The 23,404-nt window shown below is 42.4% G+C and overlaps 1 protein-coding gene across 10 annotated transcripts in view; it reads right to left on the bottom strand.

Moving 5' to 3' along the window:
* The window catches only part of LOC138937077 (protein tramtrack, alpha isoform-like), a 51,397-nt gene extending 28,104 nt beyond the window's left edge, over window positions 1-23,293 (bottom strand). The window contains exons 1-6 of one of the 10 annotated variants that reach the window (XM_070302976.1): window positions 22,897-23,293; window positions 22,173-22,478; window positions 21,559-21,634; window positions 19,049-19,396; window positions 16,648-16,761; window positions 16,429-16,570 (exon numbers count right to left, since the gene is read on the bottom strand). The gene's annotated coding sequence lies outside the window, so the exon portion shown is untranslated. The other 9 variants (XM_070302973.1, XM_070302981.1, XM_070302980.1 and 6 more) reach the window with 9 other exon arrangements.
* Window positions 23,294-23,404: the final 111 nt, after the last annotated feature.

The following is a 23,404-nucleotide window of genomic DNA, read 5'->3' as shown; positions in this document are numbered from 1 at the left end:
TTCATTATTAAGATTTTATTTACAGTTTTCGCTTTTAATCTTTCTTTTTACTAATATTTAATTAATATTGTATGCAATATAATAACTATATAGGATATATTTTAAATATTTTTATACAGGTCTCTCCTCTCGAATCGTCGCCATGGAGGAAAGAGGTCGTCGGGTCGGCCGAGGGAATCAATAGCATTTTCTACGCATTCGGATCGATACCAGGACCCGCTTTCGCGCGCAAATCACGCCATATATATGTAGACGGTCGCATGTGCAAAGATAAAACGGCAAGTTCTAATCCGTGAAATGAAGCGCTCTCACGCGAATAAAAGAAAGAAAAATTCGATCTAACAAGGATTTAGTTACTCAACGACACAAATTAAAAATCAATTCAATTCAAAGATGAGAAAATAACTGTGAAAATGAATTATAGAATTAACGAAATTTGCAATATGGTCTTATTTCGTTCGAATCGTGCTCGATATCGTTCACCTGCATCGCGCACACGCACCGTTGCACGTGGCCTATGGATGCAGGATGGTTGCGCGACCTTGCGGGACCTTGTCGGTGACCAGAGCGCGAATGTACGTACGGTTTTCACGATGAATGGCAGCCGACACCATGGCGAGACGAGGAGGTAAAGGCGGTGCTCGAGAGAGAAAGAGAGAAAGGAGGAGGAGAAGAAGGAGTATAAGAGAGGGGAGAAAGAGAAGTCGACCTTTAACGATCGCGATCGACGACTCCATCGAGAACATTGAATTATGTTATAACATTCGGGAGGATCAATTAGCCCGCGAAAGCGGAAAACGCCCGCGGTGAGATCGTATTACGCGACCAAGTGCGTAATGAGACAACGCACCAAGATGCTCGGCGATACCTCGATATCGAATTAATTATTTCTACGATAGGCAATGTCTCTTCAATTTTACCTCGTGTGCAAAGAAAGCAAAAAAAAAAAAAAAAAAAAAAAAAATGTATATGACACAAAATTGATTTATTTGTTTATAAATTTCGCGAGGATAAGAAATACACGCATAGCTCTGCTCCTGCAGCTTGATTTTCGTAATATTAATCTTTTTTCTTTGCTCGCGATGATTTTATTTAATAAAACACGCATGACAATATTATCGCGAAAATCAATTGATCGCATAAGCGATTAACAATTAAAATTCATTAAGATATGTAATAAGAGAATAAATAAATTTCATTATTCCCTTATTACATATTTAGGTGAATTTTCGTTGTTTAATCGCTCATGTGACAAATCGATTTTTCCGTTATCCGAAATCTGATTTTGCGAGCGAAAAATAAACTCCACGAGAAGCGTCAATCGATAATATAAACCTTGCAAAATTAACCCAAATAAATTCTATGTCACAAGCTTTCTCGTATCCTTGTAGTCAAAAATTCAGATGAAATTTCTTTTAAAATCCCTTCTTTAATAAATCTCATATTATCGCACATTTCAAGAGACCATCGATACTCGGGATATTAAGTTTCAAAAGTATTGGCATTGCTAGTAACATAATCGAAATATGTTTAATAAAAAATAAAAAAAAAATAAAAAAAAAGAGCTGGACATTAATATCCATCCATATTTTATATGTTATATCAAATTTTTCACGACACACACACACAAACACACATGCGCGCGCGAAGACGAGTTCTATCTCTTTATTCAATATGACCGCTACTATAAGAGTATTGATGTCTTGATTTTCGCTAAAAGGAGAAGGAACCTGACGTGAGAAGGACTCGCTGGCAGACATAAATGAAGACCATGACAGTGTACACAACTGTGTTCTCCGAAACGTACCGCACACAGATAAAAACCGGCACCGCCGAATGTCGGAGGTTCTCTCGTTCTCGTGTTTACTTAGTCGCTCCGATACTCACACGACGATGAGCGCGGCCTCTTTCTCCTTCGCGCATGTATATGTGTGTGGGCGCGCGCGCACGTGCAGGGAAACTTCAAAATATACGGATTCAACAATGGCAAGATTGTTAAGAAAATTTAATTATTTTATATCAAATAAAATAAATGTGACATAATTTATTATATATAGTCATAATTATTTATAATTATTTTTGTAATTCGAATTAAAATGAAAATAATTGTTTTATTATAATTTATGTATATTTTGATCGGTAACATTATTTCTCACGGTTATCCTCTTGGCACGTCACTCATTCGAATATATAAAAGTTTCCAGGGAAACATTTCTTCATTTCGTCCGCATATTGAAACGACGTAAATAAAAAAAGTCGCGTCATAATTACTGCCCACGTAAGTATGCAAATACGATAGAATTTTGCCTAATGATCGCTGCTCCATTAATCCATTTTCCGCGAAGCTCGATCGAATGACGAAAAAAAAAAAAGGGGGAAAATAAATGTTTGTTATTTCCTCGAATTATCTCATTCGTAAGTGTGAAAATAACTATCGAGATGTTTTTCCGTTTCACAACAGCGATATTTCCTGTTGACATTGTACATTCATTTACATAACACGTTGAAACGGGCTGTTCTCGCTTCCCAATATTGGCTATACATAAATCTTTAGATATACGCCTTTGCACGCTCATCCTACGAGTCATCGCGCGCCATGCGTGCACGCGCGCATAACGAACCTCGCACCACGTTTACGCTAGATCAGCGATTCTCAACCAATGCCGTCGAGAGTTGTATATTTCAGCATACAACCCTCTCTAAATCTGCATAAACAGGCGAAGTCGAGGCGAAGAAAAAAATATCGCGTAGTAACAGCTGTTAGCTGCGAGAAATATTACGTAACTGTCAAGTTTGAAAATTCACGATTTTACATACGTATATATACATATTACAAGCACATACCGTATATATGTAATTATTTCATATTATTTAATGAGAAATAATGTTAGTCAATCGGTTGAATCGAAGAGTTGGACGCGCCTTCCGATTTATTATCGTAAGCATGACGAGATATATCGATAATCGCGCCAATCCTGCGACGAGCGGGGACGCTGCATTCTCGCGAGCGCGCAAGTCGCTCTCATGGCCACGCGTTGCGTAATCAACGCGACGGAGTAGTCACGCCGCGCGAGGTACAAAACGAACGACACAAGGCCCAAGCGAGCACGCATTCGTTAGCTCGCGCGGCGCGAATACCGCTGCGCGCTTTCGGAGACTGTAATCCCCGCGGATTCTTCGTTCTCGGCCGGCCTCGACCAGGCTCGGTTGTCTCCGACTCCGACGCGTATTAACCGTCCTTTTTATTCCTCGTCTCTGTCTCGCGCCTACGTTCCTCTTCTCCTTCCGCGTACCTTGCGAGGATATCGCGCGTTTCCGCAAAGACGGATCGACGATTGATCTTTAACACGTCGCGACATGGCAAAGTTATTCGCGTCTCTTAATTTCCCTCTACCTCTCCTTTATTTTAATTGTTCTTACATAATAATTATTTTTAATTAAAATACGATAGCGTTGGACCATCTTAATATGTTTCCCTTCCACAGATATACAACGTAGGAAAGATTTCTTTATCGTTTATTTCTTATAAAATATAATCGGACAACAAAGTTTTATAACACGCGCTTCGCACGCACACACACACAATCGTGTGTTCTTAATAAAACACGTTTAAAATCTCTCTCTCTCTATTTCCAAATTCGTTCCTCGTTTCATCTAGACTACTTTTGCTGCGCGTGAAAAGACGAAAGATACGGATCGATCAGAGAAACATTCCGCTGAATCAGCGCTCAAGGATATACATGTCCGGTCGGCGAAATCGCACTCGCTGCCGGGATCTCCTTCCCTCACCCCTCTACTGTTATCCTATCGTACGTGCGAGGAGGAAGACCAGCACCGCGAATATTAACCGCGATTGCGACATCCGCGCGATTCCTCGAGTCCCACGATTTACGTGACTCGCAGCCCGCAGCCGCGATAATCGCCTTTGCTCGCGCTACTCGCGGTGACAAGGTGGGGTAGCGCGGGGTGAAGAGTCGCGAGAGGAGCAAACGCGGCGATAGGGGACAGGGGAGAAGAGGAGAGGAGAGAAGAGAAGATCGAGTGGCGAGGACGACACACACACACACACACAGACACGTCCTACAATGGGGGTTGCTGCATCGATCGACCGAATTTCGACAGCGGAATCGAAGTCGGATTTAACGAAGCGCGGCGTCGATGGCGAGAGAAAAGAAAGGAAGGACGATAGATGTAGGATGAGGAAGATTGAAATTGCAAAATGGTCCCTCTTTCCAAATTTACTAGCTTTACACACATTTGTATCTTACATTTTAGCGTTCAATGTGGAATAGAATACGAATACGGATGCAATGAAACGGTTTCTTCTTTTTTTCTTGTAAAGCGATTTAAAAGAAAATATTCAAAATACGACAGAATATACATTCCTTTGCAAATCGGCGTAAAATCTTTCGGTACCACCTTCCGATTTCGCGCGACTACAATAATCGGGGCAAGGGGAAAAAAAAAAAACCCCAAGGGCGTCGTCAGCGGCGCGATTATACATCGTTAATAAGCAATTATATGATAGTTTTCGATCGACCTGACGATTCTTTCAATCGCGAAATTTCTTTGCAAATTCTGTCGTCGCGAATCGACAAATCATTCTTCCTCTTACGATCCAATACTTGCGTCTTTAGAGTTCGCTTTCAACGTTACGTGTCATTATACGTATGAATATATTATTTATCATTGTGCGATTAATGACATTTTAATCGTCATCGTTAAACCAAGAATCGTCACGATCGCCTCTCCATTTCTCCTGTGGGACTGCGATAATAATAATTCGAGGGGGAGGTGAAGGGGGAGGAGGGGGGGGGGTGGAGGAGAGGGGCGAATGCACTCGGATATCTGTTCCTAGTCACATCTCCACCCACTGGGGGAGTGCCAGGAACGTGCTTGGAACGATGGCTCGTACACATACTTGAACGCGCACACGCCAGCAAGTGTCACGTGTACGCATACGAGGTGTCCGCGCAAATTCCTCGACAGATGTTGTATCAACTTTACGCGTTAAAAAAAGACATTCTACAGAAATCATTACGAACAAGAATCGATTGAAATTTAATTCTTTTCTTCTCCCTCTACAAACCTAACGGAATAATAAATATAGCTTCGACTAATACTTGCAAGAAGACTTGAAAAGCAACGAGAAAATATTCTTTATCCTCGTTGGCGAGAAAGATGGCGCGCGAATGACGATGATGTTCGACGAAATATCGCTTCGGATACGCAACCGTACCGGGACGGGACGGGAGGAGACGGAACGGGGCGGGCGGGGTTTCCCGGTACACCCTGTATATCTGGCGTGTGTGGAAGTGCGTCAGTCAGCGCGGGCAGGTACTGCTCATTCCGTTAGCCACGGCGTGCCACCAGGTACGGCGGAGTTAACGGAGAATTTCGCGGCGCGAGGGGAGCCGCGGGCCCTCTCGGCACTCGAGCACAGCCGTGTCCCACATTTTCGAAGCTTCGCTCTTCGCGAAGGAGAAGCAGCGTGGCATTCCCGATTCGCACGCTCGCCTCCGTCCCCGGGATTAACCCGAGATTAACTCTCTAATCTGAGAATGCTTACTTCGATATCCGAGTATCCAAAGTATTTCCATTAGATAGTGCTCCAACTATATATCCGTTATTAAAATATGAAAGCCAAGTGTCGTGTAGTTAATATTGAAATTTATTAAATATAAGAATATAAAAAGAATATCGCAGGCTATACATTAATCTCATACGCATTTAATTTATCATTAATTTATATTTTTAAATAACGATACTTAATAAAATTTTATTGATTATATTTAGCTTTCGTATGTGTACACGTGTAAATATGCATATATCGCATATAAAAAATTGCCCGATATACCAAATGAAAGATTCATAAATCGCTGATTTAAGAATCCCTCTCCGAGTCGCCCTCTCATGTACGGTCGTTGCCGAGCGGCCATCTTTGTGGCTCCGCATCCCGCTCTCTCCGCCGAGCCTCCGGCAGTCCTACATCACCCAGCCCTCTCTCGCCCTCTCGCCACCCTCCCGTCGACGGCGATGACGACGCTCGACCTCGCTGCGCGCATTGGCGCCAACCCCGCAAAATTTTTTTCAATGCCGCGAAAACTTTGCAGACTCTTGCAAGGGCGTACGATTATATCGCGTATCAACAATTTCGGGTATTGATATATTTCGTATTCACGAAATACATATGTAATACTTTCAACACTTGGCATTATTTTTAACGTTGAAATTGTATATTAAATGATAATGTCGGAATTTCGTTCAAAACAAGGGGAATTAATTGAAACGCTATTGTGAGAAAAATAGAGGACTTTTACGAGTTTTCCTCGCGCCGATTGCGACGCCGTCGTGCATGACGCTCGACCTCGATGAATGCGTCAAGGGGAGGGAAACAAAAAAAAAAAAAAAGGATCGCAAGAAACGCGGGCAATCCGCGAAAGGATGTCGCGATTCCGGTGACTGAATGTTGCACGAGGACGGGGCACGGCGGCCGAGCAAAAAATAAAAGAACGCTCGGGGACGACGAGGGCTTCGGGATTCGGCGAGGGGCGGTCATCGAGCTGGGGTGGGCAACGGTGCATGGATCGAATCGTTTTATGGGAACGAAAAGTTGCGTAGAAAATTGATAAAACGCGATATTGGATCTTTGATTTTATATGGAAATAAAGTTCGTCGATGTCAGCGAATTAAGTCTATAAACTCCTTCCTCCCATCGATCCATAAATATTTTTTAAATATTTTCCAAAAATATTTACTCCGACAATGAGAAATATCCTTACTATATATTTTCTATAAATTTGAAAATATATTTTCGGGAAATATTTCAAAAATATTTATTTATAAAAAAAAAATGTATTAAAAATATCTTAACATTTAAAAAAAAAAACTACTATATTTTTTTAAAAATATTCTATAAAAATTATTATATATAATATATTCTCTCTTTGCCTCTATCTTCCATTTTCTCCAAACAAAATTCTAAGCGAGAATAAAAAAATAAGAATATTCTAAAAATATTCCGAGAAAATTCTCTGAGAATGAAAAATTATCGGAACCGGATTTTCCTTTTCACTCATGAATATCCGCCCATCAAGGATGCACTATCGTCCCTTGCTTCTCCTTTTTCCAGGTTTCTACGAAAAGCTTTAAAAACTATCGTAGTTAATCACATTTTGCCAGATTAGAATAGCAAGAATATTCTGACCATTGTATAAGAATGTCCTCTGACAATTGGCAATGTTCCCCCTTTTCTCTTTTCCCTGTTGGCTTATTATTTGAATCCGACCCTGTACTAAGCACAGCAGGTGTAAGTAAGGCGCGACGATGCGACACCCATTTCAAGCTTGTAGCCTCGCACAATATTGCGAGAACAAGTGTACGCGTACACAAATGCAAGTAGGGTTGCAAAGTCCTTTTCTCTACGCGTAAATGCAAGGATAAAGAGAATCGACTCGAAAGATTCGAAAGCGGTCCCCCCGAATAAATTCTTGTGTCTCTCTACAACTTCTCTTCATCCATTGTATTTGTTGAGAGAGGGGAGCATTGTTGGGGACAATCAACATCCCTCTGAACATCACAATTACAGAATAATGTACCACGAGCAGCAATTGCAACGCTTGGAAGGCCGCGTCCAGGAATGAAATGACATCATTTGAAAAATCGATCGACTAATTGAATCAAGGACCTAGACGAGAAACTCTCTTTATATGTAAAAGATTTGAAACAATTACGTCGAAACAATCATGCAGATATACTTGCTTTGTTGACATAAAAATTTTACGCAACCTCAATTCATACATTGTATTTGAAATTTACAACAATTAGCGGTGCTAAAATTGAGTAATTCACATATAAATTTCTCCAATATAATTTTTGTGAAACACACGTATGTATTTATTAATCATAAACTCGTTGTTGTGAAAATATGCCTCTATGAAAACTATTTATCGCCCCGAGGAAAATGAAACTGACGATAACTTGGATATTGTTAACAATTTCTTAATCCATCTCTAATGATTTCATTATGGGGCCATAAATTCTTAAAAGTTTTTACGAATTGGAAATTTTGAAGAAATAATTCGAAAGCGTGAGAAACTCGCCGCAGAGTAAATAACCAAATTCATTATAAAACGAATTGTAAATAAATGCTGTTTTTATCTCTCATATATAATTATAAACTTTGTCTTAAAAAAAAAAAAAAAAAAAAAAAGAGAGAGAGAGAGCATCTCGTAGTCGGTTTTAACAAATCTACAGAGCTTTAACAGCTTATTTATAATCATTACAACAAATATACTAATGTAATATACTAATTATAGTCTCTATATAATTTACACATACACATAGTATTATTTTCAACAATTGTTAATGTATTGTGGATATATCGTTTATTATGTATATATTAAAAAATAATTTCATACTTTTATCTTTCTACGTAAATATTCAAATTAAATTTATCGCAAGTTCCTAATTAAAAAAAAAGGGGGTGGGAGGGGAGCAGTAATCTACGATATGTTTTCCATAATTTTGCTTACAGTACACAATCATACACATGTCGTTTATTTTATCTTCTTAAAAATCAAACCTTTAACGAATTGACGACGAGTGCCAACGAAATCCGAATATTCTTGTAATAAATGTAACCTGACGAGCACACAGTTGAAATCGGCACAGGAACACAATCGTGTCGTAACCGTTATACGAACATATTTTCTAAACCGTCTCTATTCATGTGTTTACTTGCGAGACGAAAGAACTATTAAAAACATTCCATTTCGGGGAACGTTAAAGTGATTATAAAAACAATTAAAAAAAAAAACAAAAAAAAACTGCCATTCTTTCTGTAAAAAAAAAACCACTGATTTAATCGGAAAATTATGAATAAAATAAAGTAAGAATAACTTGAAGCACCCTATATAAATTTGCATAATATATGAGAAATTAATTTTAAGATAAAAGTATGGTAATAGATTTGATAATACAGTGGATATTAATACAGTTCAAGGATTGAATATATATTAATTAATGAAAGGGAACTGTGTAGAAAGATGTGTAATACGAGCCATGATTTCGCAATTCACTGTTGAAGAACAGGAAAAAGGAAATCCCCGTCGGATGAACGGATTCTTTATAGTCGGCATACACGGAAACCCTTTTTCTCGGTTCAGGGAACACCCCCAGTTCTCTCATTTCCATTCCGAACCCTGTATTACTCAAAACATGGATAATCAGATATATATATGTGTTTAAAATTCAAAATTTCGAAATTTGTCTATTTAAGAAATCAATAAAGTGAAAATTTCATGCGACAAGAAGCTTGATAGAAAATTGACGGAAAATTTCTAAGATTTCTTAAATTGGAAATGTGATTCAAGGATAATTATAAGTTATAAAATTCTAGGAAGTGGCGACGAGAGAAAATGAATCAACAGGAAGCTCGAATCCCCACGATAAACCAAAGATTAAAAGATCGTCGGTACTCGATGCGTGACGAATATTAACCCTCTACGCTATTTATCTATGCCCCTCCCTACGTCTGTGACCACCATCATCATCATCATCGTCGCCACTATAATTGGCGCCGCTTCAACCCCTCGCGGGTACCGCGATAACATCGTCACGCTACTCTTAATCATGAGAGAGAGAGAGAGAGAGAGAGAGAGAGAGAGAGAGAGAGAGAGAGAGAGAGAGAGATAGAGATAGCCCGCAGGAAGTCGCATGTAAATTCTCATCGGAACGCACGTGGGTACGGTCGATGTGTCGACGCTTCGTTGCGTGCACGCACTTGTCGCCCGCGTGCATCATCGCAGCCCCCGCCATGTTCTCCCTTCCCCCCCCCCTTCCTCCCTCCCAATCATCGCGTTCTCTCTGATACTTTTCGAATCTAATACATTTTTTTTACAAATTCGAGGCACACTAGAATCCTCAAATGTCAAGGGTGCAGAGTTACATCGGAAGGATATTTAAAATCCTTTTCTGTCGTCTCTCTCTTTAATGATGAAAGTATTAATATGAGAAACAAAGTCCCAAGCATGAGATACACTCGAGATAGGAAGGATAATGATAGAAATTAATTTTAATTTTTCACAAATATGTATAGCAAAGTGGAGAATATTATCATTTTATTTCTCCGCGTAATCTCTCGACGGATTCACGCATTGTATCCTAGCATGACGAATAACGTTGCACGCAATAAGCATGTAATGTCGCGCTAACAATAAGTTTACCTTACTTTTGCAACTTTCCTAGTACATTAAACGAAGAGATGTGCGTGTAAAGAAAACATTGCGGGGAAAAAAAATTTAGCTAAGTTTAGTTTCCGCGAGAGAAAGAGAGAAAATAATTTATTATTAGCGATGTTATAAAAAAAAATAAAAAAATAAAAAAAAAGTTAATTGTGTATATAAATATTGCATCCCGTGTATGTATTAATCACGTGGTCGTAATCTATGTGACATAATGAAAGATTGAATTGTAAATTTTCTTGCCTCTTATATTCTCTCCACGCGTTGAAATAAAAAAATCCATATATATATACTTTATCCATTACTGGAGAAGTTAATGACGGAAACGATATTTACGTAACTATATACGGGGTGTCACATTATCGGCACTCCTCTGACAGAAGAGAGGCGTGGCGATAGTTCCGTAATAACTCGTGTACAATAAACACTCGAAATCTCGCGTAAAGACCCTTGGGGTTGTATTGTGAAACGTGGAGCCAAGTCCAATCTATACTCGAGAATGTCTAATCTTCGAGATAACACGAATCCCTGTAGAGTGATAACATTGGATAGAACGGCGTAACCGCGACAAAAAAAGTGTGTTTGTCATCGTAAAATTTCGGTTTTAAGATCAGGGTTTATTAGAACGCTATTTGTACGTATGTATGCCTATTGTGTATATATGTATGTACTTTATCGAAAAAAAAAAAAAAAAAAAAAGTCTTGTATACACGAAAGAAGAAAAGAAAATAAAACGATCATTTTCAAAATGATGAAAGAGAAAATCAAATAATAATCTCTTTCGCATCACTAATTCGTATACGTATTTGTCACGCGTTTCTTTCTCTCGCATAATTAGAGAACGCGACGTAATTTTTCCCTTTTTCTCCAGCGATGGTGAAAAAAAAATCGCGACACATCCCTATCGCATTCGCACGCGCGGACACACACGCAAAATGCAGAGAACTCACCCACACACCGGCAGCGCACCCCGCCGTGACTCACGAACACGTCGTGCATCCACACGATCGCTCCTGCTAGGGGCTCGGGTCGGCGCACAGGTTGCACAATCGTCGTTAATCGTTATCACCACAAAGTTGCGTCGCTCGACTTAATTACTCGGCGCGACGAGGCACCGACGTCCGTTGGCTCGTGCCCCTTCTTTGACGACGACGACGACGAGGAGGAGGAGGAGGAGGAAAATTCACAGCGCCGAGTGAGACACGTGCTTCGTAAACTGTATCGTCGAGAATGGCCGAAATTCACCTGTTACGGCGACGAGAGCATTAGGGCGCGAATTAGAACGAGAGAGAGAGAGATATCCACGAACGATGATCGTGTGGAGAACGTTTGCGAGATAATGTAGGATACGTGTGTTCGCTCGCGAGGAAAGAAAACGGAACGGAACGGAACGGAACGAGGCGAAGAGCGGAGCACACGCGCGTGCACGCACGCGGTTTCAATGAGCGAGACTGACTGCGAGGGGGAGGATGCTCGGCGGACGGACGGACGGACGAACGGACAGCCGAACGAAGTCGAAGACGGCCGAACTGCTCCGAACGGACTGAACTAAAGTCGGCCTCGACACCCTGGGGCGTATCGGCGCCTATGGGCAACGCCGTAGTCGACCGCGAGGGAGATGAGAGGGGATGACGGGAGGTTAGAGAGGTACGGAGGAGGAAATGGGGTTGGAGGAGGGGGAGAAGGGTAGAGGGAGAGGGATTTACGCAACCCTCTCCCGAGCGAAAATCCACGTCGAGAAACACGCCGTCCGTCGATGCGCCGATAAGCCACGTAGAACCCTCGGTCCGCGCTCTCCGTCTCTTTCCCTCTTACCGCAAAGAGAAAGAGGGAGAGAGAGAGAGAGAGAGAGAGAGAGCGCGAGTTCTCTCTCCGTATCGCAGTTTTGCTTCGTGGAAAAGAAACTACCACGAAACTAACCTCTTCCGTTCTGCCCCGCCGCGATTCGCCGCTGCTAACCCTCCGACGTAGCCACGTAGGAGCGACGTACACACGCATACGTAAACACACACACACACACATGCGTGCGCGCGCGCGACACTCGCGGGGCTGAGCACCGTACAAACGTATCGTGCACCCGGACGAAGAAAATGAAGAATCGAGACGAGATGGATACAAGGGTCGAACATAGAGACGAGAGAGGGCGAAAGGATAGAAGCGGACGATGATCCGAGGGAAGGGGAGAGCGCGCGAGGGAGGAAATGAGAAAAAAATCGTCCGATACCCCGCTGACGATATCGATTCGCGAGGGTGGCACGAGATGGCAACGACCCTACCGCTGTAAATATCCCGTGTCTCGATTCGTGTTTATTTCGCGAGAGCTGCCACCGTCGCGAGATTCGCGTGGCCTTATCGATACCGCCCGCGCCCGGCCGACGACACCCGAACACATCACGGCTCACGATCCGTCCTCTCTTCGTCGACAAGAGAGAGCGAGACGACGATACAACGATAGTAACGAAAACGAAACGACGAAGACGGCGCTCGTCGAGGCTAAATACACACCGCCTGGTAGCGAGGCACGGACACACGCACCACTTGCACTTACCTCGACATCCTCGCGACTCGACGACGACGGCGACGACGCACAAGGTGATTAAAAAAAAAAAAAAAAAATGGGAGGTAGAACGGAGTTTCCGCGATGCGCGAAAGAACGTGCAACTTTGTCCGTGCGCAGCACTAGGACGCCATGTCAGCAAGTCGAGGCGCGGATGGACTCTCGGGGCAGATACGTGCGCGCGGACGGACTACTACACGTACACGTTGCGCGCTACGCACACTTGAATCGGGTAGCGTGAGCGAAAGCGAGATAGAAACGTACGCACACCACGTCGTCGACCAACCCGCGCCGGGGAATTTCTGCTGCGCCACCGAACGGTCGTCACGGAACCTCGCCTACGCCCGCCTAGCAGCCCAGTCACGGCCGTGTCTTCCACTCGTAGTACCCTTCACCGTCGTCGTGCCGCACCGTTCCGCACCGTTCCGCACCGTACCGCACCGTACCGCACCGCACCGCACCGCACCGCACTGTACCGCACTGTACCGCACCGTAACGTAACGCAACGCAACGCAACGCAACAGCAGCGAGCGCGACGCACACCCGCCCGAACGAACGCTCGCTCACTCGCCTCGCTCGCGCGCCCTCGTTTAACCGAACGAACCACCGAGCCGACAACGGCCGAGCTAAACCGAGTCCAATCCGAAGTCGACAGCGCTCGGCAACCTCCCGCGAGAGCGCAAACTTCTACCACCACCGCCACCTAGAGACGAGACGCGACGCACCAAAGCTCCCCCACTATACCCTCTCGCGTTCTCTACCCTGAGCGAGCTCTCTCGCTCGCTCCCCCACCCCCGCACCCTACGCAGCGCGCTACCGCTTCCCCCGGCACCCTGTCGCGCTGTAGCTATCTCGCTCATGGTCTCTCCACTCTGTCTCTGTTTTGCGCGCGCGCGATGACGCGCTTTTCTCCGTCCTACTCGTGTGTGAAAATCCCCCTGTCCCTCACACTTTACCCTTTCCATATGTTGCTTCTACCTCGCGTTAGCCCCCGTAAAGAACGGACGATTCACTCCTCTTCTCTCTCTCCTTCTTATTATACCTAATATCATTTTTTTACGAGACGCGCGAGCTACATTTTGCCTCTATCTTGCTTCCCCTCGATTCTCACCCTCGGTCCCTCTTGAGAAAGGGCACTTGCTTTCGTCCCTTTGTTCTCACGCTCTCAGAGTTGAGCGCTCTTTGCCTGCCCCGCGACGCCTTTGGCTTTCTTTCCAAACGCACCCTCGTCCTTCCGCCTTCACGAATTGCATTCTCGCTTCTCGTTGACGACATTTCTCATCGGATATGCAAGCGAGCAAAAATCGCGAATATCTTTCGCCCTTATTGAAATTTTACCAGAATATCTTAAATTTGTTATCGTATCCTTTGACCTTGAAATCAATTCAAACTCGAGACGATTCCGAGAAGGTTTGTCTTTTTCGTTGCGAAAGCGTTGACTATTTTGGGGGAGTATGGGGCGAGGATCAAGGCGGAGGATGAGAGAAGCAGAGACCAAAGTCCTTTCTCAAGAGGAACGTAGGGTGGGGATGGATCGACCTCGAATATCGCAGGGATGCACGTGGAGAGGGATGCGACGAGGCGAATTCCCCCGCCACCTCTTTCCCCGCGGGACAGGAAATTCGCAAGCGTGGACGGGCGAGGGGAAGAGGGGAAGATGAGAGAGAGAGAGAGAGAGAAGAAAGGTGGTAGTGTCGTCGCGGATTAGTAAGCGAGAGCGCTATTCGCGCGCCTGCGCATTTTTTTCCGCCAGAAAGCGGCGGACAGAGGGAGAGAAACGCAAATCGCCGTCGCCGTGAACCAAATCGCTTTACAACGAAACTTGAAGTTGTTCACCAACCTACCCGACTACTGTTGCGTGTTTGGTAATCTCTGCCTAGCCCAAGTTGCCCATGTTGATAATTTTCTTGTCCGAATCCCACGTTGGCAGCTAAGGCAATGCTCTGCCGAAAACACCCGAATAGTAATGGTGCGTCGTTCCTCGTCCCGCGTCCCATCAGCGGAACTGCTACGCTGACAATGAGACACGTTTACCCCGACACGCGTGCCTCGCGTCGCAAACGCACTGCCATTGCCGCGTGACTTTATGTCGTGCGCCTTCTCTTTCCTCCGTTTCGCCCCTCTCACCCCCTTCAGTGAGCGCGTTTAACGGGACGGTCACGCCGTTTCGCGCGGTTCTCCAACAAAAACAAGGGGAGAGGGCGGCTGTTAAAAGAATGCGTTCTCTAGCGCGATATGTGTATATATACATGTACATATATGTTAAATCTTTTAAAGCATGTGTGCGAGGGTTGTTCGCATACGAGCTAGCCGATACAAATATGCGTGGCGTGATACCATAGTAGAATCTCCACGGGGCTTTTCGGTCAACTGATAAAAAGATACCGAGACTGGTGCCTTGTCGCGATCAGACAGAGAGAGGCGTATAGTCGGGCAAAAAAGTGCTTGGAAGGAGAAGCTTCGGAGAGAGACTCTCGGGACAGAAGCAGCGCCGGCGGCGGCGATGGTGGTGACGGACGGGAACGTCGTTGGCATGGAGGGGACGAGGACGACGATGGTAGTAGTCGGGGGGTAAAGGGGTAGACGGACATGTAGACGATGTGGGTCGGGGTGAAGGGGTCTCACCACCGCCTCTACTGCTGCTGCCGCCGTCACCGCCGTTTGACTTCTCCGACTGCTGTTGCTGATTGTCTAGTGTCCTTGGCTCCGCTCTAGCAAAACTCTAGCCAGTTCTAACTCGGAGCGTGCGCGCTCTCTCTGAGAAATTCGACTGGTTCTCCTACTCTCCATTGCGCCTACGGCCAGGGCTGTATCGCTCGGGGCTGCTTTGCCCCTTCCTCCTCTTCTCCATCATCTTATTTCTTCTCAGTACCCAGCTTTCTTTCTCCGTTGCGATAAAGACTTGCGAAAAAAAAATTATTATATAAATTCAGCCATTATTAAAAATTAATGAAAGAGTTAATGTTTATGATATATATCACAATTTTTTCTTTTTCTTAACGTGATATAACACTTTTTTCTTTATATTGCAAATTTTATAATATGTAAACAAAACTATGCGTATATATAAATAAGAGAATATTTAATAACAAAAATATTTATATATACATATATTATAAGAGAGATGTATATGCCTAGTTTTGCAAATATCTATCGGCAATGTCCAATACTACGCGTGCTCGTCTAGAATCAGAGTCCTGGCCGTGATGCGTCTGGAGAGCTTAGAAACTTCGACAAGAGAAGGGATACTTAGATTAGGCGAGTATGAAGGGGGGAGGGAGGGGAGAAGTGGTAGCAATGGCGTCACCGCTTGCGCGCGCGAAGAAGTCGGAAGAGGAGGAGGAGGAGGAGGAGGAGGGAGAGGGCTGTCTTCGCGTTAACCGCGGGGTGGAGGACCGTGTCGGAGCGGCGGGAGGACAGAGGGATCAAGAAGTACTACACGTGTCGCTGTAGCGCGGGGTGTTGACCCCAAATAGCTTTTTTAACGTGACGTAACCGCGAAAGGGTTGAGAAACGGCCGTGGCGACGGCCGACGCGACTTGCCTCGAACTCGGAAAAGAGAGAGAGAGAGAGAGAGAGAGAGAGAGGAGAGAACCAAGCCCTCTCTCGTGTCTTACCAGGCCTTACCTTGTGCCTTGTCTGCCTTGCTCGGCTCCTTGCCTTCCAGCGCGGCTCCCCGTTATATTGTATATGCGCGCCATAACGATCCTTTCGTACTTCGAAACTTGGTCTTCGCGATGACTGGCATTTGAAAAATACGGCTGATACTCTGAAAAAAATTTTATCATCTTTATGGAACGTAACAAATGCGCTTTTAATTTTCTGTACAAGTTCTTAGATTCGTACCCTCGCCGAGAATATCGGGATTTTTATCTCGAGATCGTTGACCCTCGGCTCTTAAGGCAATTGGAAATAATTTTTATTAAAATAAATAGTATAGATGACAGATCCCGACAACATCTATAAAGATAATATCAATCTAATAGAATATATACACATATACACACACATTATAAGAGAAAGAAAAGATATAAATAAAAATGTCTTATACGTCAGGAAAGTAAAGCAAATAACAGATTTTTTTTTTTTTCAGCGCAGTATGGAAAGAAAAATGCTATTTAAAAAAAAATTAAATGCGTATAAGAATCAGATAGCGAATACAAAGATAGTCAAGTCGTGCTTCCACGAATTATTTATCAGTATTTATATTTCCAGAATCGAGCTGCGCACTCACGAGTCGACGACGACGAGGCATACCGATGGACACGTGCGAATTTGCATTTACAATTCGTGCAAATCGAGATTATTCTCGAGTAGAGGTCGGGCCTCGGGTCACCGAGGGTAGCGCATTTCACCATGCATGATTGCAACAAAGTATTTTGATATATTTCTGGAAAGATTAACGAGCCATGACGGAGCATCAAAGAGCGTATACACGAACGCAAAATGGAAAGGTGTATGCGCGCGCGTGTGTGTGTGTGTATATATATGTGGATAATAGAAAAGAAAAATTTTGCTATACATATACCATATATATATAAATTATGCAAAGTATTGAAATAAAATTTTATTGTTTTCTTGCAAAGTAAAATTTTTGTTTCATACTAAAATAGAGGCGTCTTATAAAGAATTTTATGACATGAACATAGAACTTAATAAATATTGAAAACGCCATCGCAAATAATGTATTCGGAAAATTATCAAGGAAAGACAAAAGAATTAATAAATAAGAGGAGACGCGAGCGCTTACGGAAAGGCCACAGGAGGAACGGGTTATTGTTAATCTTAAATGTTAATTCCATCGCGTAACCGCGTTCCGCTAACGACGAGCTAACGGGTGGCGTTCTATATATCGAACGCCATATCTCTCTGTCTCTTCCTTCTCAATGATCCTAATTAGTGTACACATAAGGTTCGTGTTACGACACGCCGCGCCAGTGCCGTTCCAACTGGGAACCATATGCGATCGAGGGGGGTGGGGGAGGAGGGGGTTAAGTATCGTCTTAACCTCTTTACAGTGTTATTTGAATTCTCTTCGAATCGAAAGTGTCAATGACACCAATCGTATGGGGTAATTAAATACAAGATTTGCACGTCAAAGTCCTCGCACAGCTCCCTAAATAATCAATCTGATAATGCGTGTCTTAGAAGAAATCTAATCATTGTATTTTCTTATCACGTGCTTATTGGATTACTACACACACACACACACACACACACATATATATATATATATATATATATATATATATAACTTTTTTAAAACCTATAATATTTTAGATAAGAGCAACCGAAGCTTTGTCTACGAATTCTTATCGATTACCTTCGAGATTATATCGATTTCAATTCTCACTTCAAAAATTTTATCATATATATATATATATATATATATATATATATATATATATATATATACATGCATACATATGTATATAGCTATCTTATCAGACGCGGTTACACCCCGAAAAGGCGTGAACGATATTCTTTTCCTCAGCTGGCTGGCAACACTCGATAATTCCAACGCTACTCGGCCCTTGTAAGGTCAATGTAGGGTTTTGAGGTCGAGGCAAATAGAATGGATGAGATAGATACCGGTCCCTACTGCCGCGTCGATTTGAAGTGCTACGCGTTACTTCGTACCCAGATATCCGTATCCCGTCGACCGCAAAGGATATTCCGAGAAACCGCGACGCGGCAGAAGGAAACGGCATACCTTTCAGCTCTCTTTTCATTTGTTTTGCGAATAAATTCGGGTAATCTTTTACTCGAAATGATCGACGCGGTTTACTCACTCCGAATAAAAAAGTCAGTCGTGGAAAACGGCCCTTCAAATAAAATACAATCAAAATATCCATTACAAAAAAAAAAAAAATCTATCTTTTTTTTTTATTTCAGTACGCATAGATAATACTAAATTAAAATAATAACTACATTTCAAAATTTTATTTGTCAAGATTTTTTTTTTTTTTTTTTAATTATACTAATTGTAATTATACTTTTTTACAATTGTAATAATATAATGATCGAATATTGCGGAGCTTTACCACGTGCTTGATACAATTCAATAAAAATCTCACTATATACTTGAAACACGTGCACGATCGGTACAGGGTGGAAAGTCAAGTCGAAGCGGCAGGAAATTGTCTCGGGAAAGAGATTCCCGCCTTACTTCTTCCATAAAAAGCGAACGAGCGCAGCGGCGAGAAAGAGAGGGAGATCGCGTGGAGGCGAGTAACGGCGTGCATACCTTGCGTCGCGAGTAAGCGCGATAGCGAGGAAGGGGATGACTCTTCGAAGGGACATTGCTCCCTGGCCTGGCCTGTCCTGCTCCGCTCTGCACCTCGCGTTTCGTGTCCAGCTAAGGATCCACACCCATCCTTTTCTCGCGTCGTCCTGCGCGCTCTCACGCGCCTTCATCGAGCGTAACACCAGCAGGTCCTTCCGGCGAGAACGCGAAAGGATGCCCGGCAAACCGCCCCGCACACTTGGAATATGTATCGATGTATCGAGAACATTAGTGTACATCGGTGAAGTTGAATCGAAATAATATTAGCCTGTGCTCGAGCATCTTGATATCAAACAATTTGCTCCTCATCTGCAAATACATATGCCATTATTATTATACATATTTTGTTTTAATGATTTCATATTATATCTAATGTTTAAATTTAAATGTTTGTATTTATTTAAGGTATTTCAACCCTTCTTCAAATTCGTAAAAAGCAGCAAAACTGAAAAATAATGCAATTTTTTGCGAAACGTTTTACGTATCGTATCTTCGTATTGCGTGCACTTCTTGCTATTTGTATACTTCATCATGTTTCTCCCTGCCTCTTTCTGCGAAAGGGCCTACGCTCCAGCGCACGCTATCAACTCACCGGGACGCCGCAGGATATTCGAAATTAACTCGCGGCCGAAAATAAACAGTCACGAGAAGAGCCGAACCGCCGCCACCCCAACAGGTGGTTACGCCGAACTCTTGCTCCAAGATAAAACCCTTTCCAACCCTCCTCTATCTCCCTCTTTCGGTCCTTTGTACCACCCGGACTTTCTATCCCCCTGAACTAACTTTTAACTTTTTTCTTCTCTCTTACTCCAACTCCTCCTATGTTTAGTCTACATGACCGACCACATTTTTATTCCTGATCTCTAAGGGCCAGTCACACCCGACGACGGTTATACCCTTTATAAAATGACTCAGAAATCTTTGCATTCGCCACATGTATCTATCGAGTTTGAATCTTCAACAAAAATTTATTCTTTCAAGTACTCAGTTTCCAAATAAGAAAAAAATCAATCATAATCGCATCTTATCCTTACTACTAGAAAAGAAATTCTTATGAATGAAGAATTTTAGCAATAATTAATTTTTAGAAGCATAAAAAATAAACAAGAGAAAAAAAACTGCACATTTATAAGACCTCTATATTAGAGAGCTATAATTTCTTTTCGATAAATTTCCAATGTTCACTAATGTCGACACAATTCTATCTACTTTCTTCATCTAAATAGAATTAAAATCGAAAAAAATCATAGTATTAATCCTGTACTAATCAACTATCGAGAGACAAACTCAATCTTCCTTTACCGTATTTGGAATGTGGTAAGAGAAGAAGAGAATCGTTGAGACGGGGTTAGACGCAAACTCGGACCATTGTGGCGGCTCTATTGGTCTGGCTCTAACCCCGCCGACTCTAACACAGCTTAACCCGGGGACGCCCTTACGCCCAGACATCGGCGGCGGCGTCGGGGAGGCGAGCGCGCGCGATACCCCCACCCCTCTCATCGAAGGGTCGTTGATCCCCCAAGGACAACGACCTTGCGTCTGCGGCAACGGCAACCGTTCGAACGGTTCTGAGTTCCCGGATTCCTCGATTACCAATATCTTTCACTCCTCGCTTCCCTCGTTTTGTTCCCTTGCCTCTTCGACTATCGATGCCCCCTTCCCCTCCTCTCCCCTCTACCATCCGTTCTCCACCTTTTCCGCCAGCGTCTCCTTTCATTCTCCTTTCCATTTTCTCTTACGTAGTGCGAGCACTACGTGCAAGCGCATTTTTTTTTTCTCTATCGGGGACTATCAATGGACGACACCGTACTGACTCGATCGGTGGAAAGAACATACTACGTAGGCGGTTTCTCTCAAGCGTTAACCCCGCTATGGACTCTGTAGAGTATTCTGGATACTCTGAAACTTCACGCCACTTGAATTCATTTTTAGAAAATAATTCTCTTCTCAATTTTAAACAATTTTTGATATATATTTCAAGTATGTCTACATATATAAACATACTTGAAACTGCAAATAATTAAATTTATATGTTCTTGTCTGAATTCTTTAATTTTTACTTCATCCCTGCGAATTTTTCTATTAAAATAGTTTATTTAAAACAAAAAAAGATCAAGATTATATTATGTGACATTTAATTCTTTTAAACGTTCTATCTTTTTATTTGATTGATGTATAAACTCGATTATTATATAAATTATAAGTTTATTTAATTTCAAGTAAGAACGAGTATTACACATTAGCAACTTTTTTCTTCAGCGACCTATTCGCGGCTACGATGGGCAGGTGGCGGGCTTATGGATTTATGAGCAAGCGAGCCGCTTTCAAAATCGTAGGAGAGTATGAAAAATTCATGCAAGCCGGCATCGATATGCATGACTCGACCCCGACCCGCATAGCCTTTTCTCTTCCCGCCTCCTCCCTCTAACGCGATAGTCGCGTACATGCTCGTAAACCCCTCGTAAACTCACCGATCACGAAGTAGCGCATGGAGAAATCCTCTTTCTTTTGGTTTCCTTTTTAATTTTTACATTAAGTATTAATTCCCTGAAAAGCAGAATACAATTTTGTGTTACGAAAATTAAATTGTGTATAAGTGATGTGCGTAATATTATGTAATAAGACCCCGAGGGGGAAAAAAAAAAAGGGCATTTTAGAATAAATGGTGGATATGAAAAAGAATATATTTTATAGAAAAATATAAAAATACATATTACAGTTGTATAAAAAAAATTATAAGTTGATTTTTATGTGTAATCTTGCTTTTTTTAAACATAGCTTTTTGTTCTCAAGCCATAACTCGAATAAGGAGTTGCTATACAACATATATTCTTTTTCGTAAAAGGTTTCCAAACAAAATTATAAAGTTCGCGATCGTAAAAATTCTCTCTTTCAGGCACTGACTCTCCGATGAGATCAACCACTATACCTGACGCGTTAAGCTGACTCCTAGTTTCCTAGGTGGGTGGACTGGTGGGTGATCAAGTGCGCACTAGTGTGATGTGTGCGCACACGCGTACGCTTACGTGTGTATTAGATCTAATAGATGCGAACGCGCGTGTACACATACGCAACGTATACTCACACACGGCATATCTTCACGTGCACTAACGAACGAGCGTTGGCGTGCGGGCCTCGGATCGGGAAGCATACGGGTGACGTAATCCTGACGAAGGGAAGGAATAACATCGGCGTTGACCTACTAACGAGTCGACTTTTTCTCGCACGCGTTCCTTTGAACGCCCTTCCTTTTCGGTATTTCGAAATCCTCCGCCTTAGGTTGCGCGTTGACTTTTCGACCGGGCTTTGCTTTCAAACGAGAATATGATAAAAGACATTGCGGATCGATAACGGTGGCAGCAACGCAACATGATTTTATGTTCTCCCATTCCTGGAAAAGTATAATCAAATATATATAAAGCTAGTTAATATATATATTAGTTTTTCATTAATTAAAAACAAGACATTAAAAGAATCCAAAATGATTACAATATAATATTTCTTTTTAAACTGCTCCTTAGATAAGAGGAGCTTAAAAAAATGGATTGTAACATAGATAAGAAAATTGAGAAAATCTAGAAAATTGAAACAAAAAAACTAATGTTTCAATTTCGTGATTATTAGATGATGCGATATGTATAACAATTTCAATATCAATTTAAATTTAAATTTTCTCTTATTCTAATCTGATATGTACAAATTAAATATTATAATGGTGTGATATTATTAAATCCAAATATATTTTTAATATATAAAAAATCAAATTTTTCAGTCATTGAAAATGCAAATGCCACTGACATAGTACATACAGCATAGTATATAATAGTTTCGGACACACTATAATAGTTGCGGAAGAGAGTAGACGCACAAACAGCCAGCCGTGCGACAAGTGCTCGTGGCGCTGAAATACCAAAGTAGGTCCCACAGGTTTCTCTCCATGGACCACCCTACCGTCACGCTGTGGTGACTTTTGACGCGTGAATACGCCCTTTGTTCGCGTTCCCCTTCTCTTCTCTTTTCCCCGCGCCGTTCCTCCTTTCATCCCTCTGTGGGACGTCAGGTAGACAGGTAATGTTAGCCGATTTCACCTTGATTCAAAGAGAGCGACCCTCAAATCGCTTAAGAATTATCATCTTACAGGATTATCCAGGTTAATCGAATCTATTGGGAATGTTTATCTCCGCAAAACACATTTACATTGCGAGGCTGGAAGCACGACAAAATATAACTATACAATATAAAATTATAGAGATAGAGAATCGACAAATTAATAAATCATGACTATCTTTTCATAAATTTTGATTTAAAGATTTTTTA

The sequence above is a fragment of the Polyergus mexicanus genome, unplaced genomic scaffold (genome assembly GCF_030449975.1).
Source record: "Polyergus mexicanus isolate NDT 795.1 unplaced genomic scaffold, iyPolMexi1.0 SCAF_10, whole genome shotgun sequence".
Taxonomy (NCBI): Eukaryota; Metazoa; Arthropoda; class Insecta; order Hymenoptera; family Formicidae; genus Polyergus; species Polyergus mexicanus.
Note: the sequence above shows the minus strand (reverse complement) of the source record. Positions and strands in the feature narration are given on the sequence as shown.